This window comes from Myotis davidii, unplaced genomic scaffold (assembly GCF_000327345.1).
Source record: "Myotis davidii unplaced genomic scaffold, ASM32734v1 scaffold319, whole genome shotgun sequence".
NCBI classification, from domain to species: Eukaryota; Metazoa; Chordata; class Mammalia; order Chiroptera; family Vespertilionidae; genus Myotis; species Myotis davidii.
In genome coordinates, this window is record NW_006290675.1 from 960,886 (window position 1) to 961,181 (window position 296).

The following is a 296-nucleotide window of genomic DNA, read 5'->3' on the forward strand; positions in this document are numbered from 1 at the left end:
AGTTAGGTGCAACCAGGCAGGCAGGCAGGCAGGCAGGCAGGTGAGTGATTAGGAGCCAGTGGTCCAGGATTGTGAGGGGGATGTATGACTGCCGGTTTATATCCTTGGGATCGGGCCTAAACCAGCAGTCAGACATCCCCCAAGGGGTCCTGGATTGGAGAGGGTACAAGCTGGGCTGAAGGGACCCCTCCCATGCATGAACTTCGTGCACTGGGCCTCTAGTTTGGGAGCAGGCAGTTAGGAGTGATCCGGCCGGCAGAGTGGAGGCACTTGGGGGTGACCTGGCTGGCAGCGGG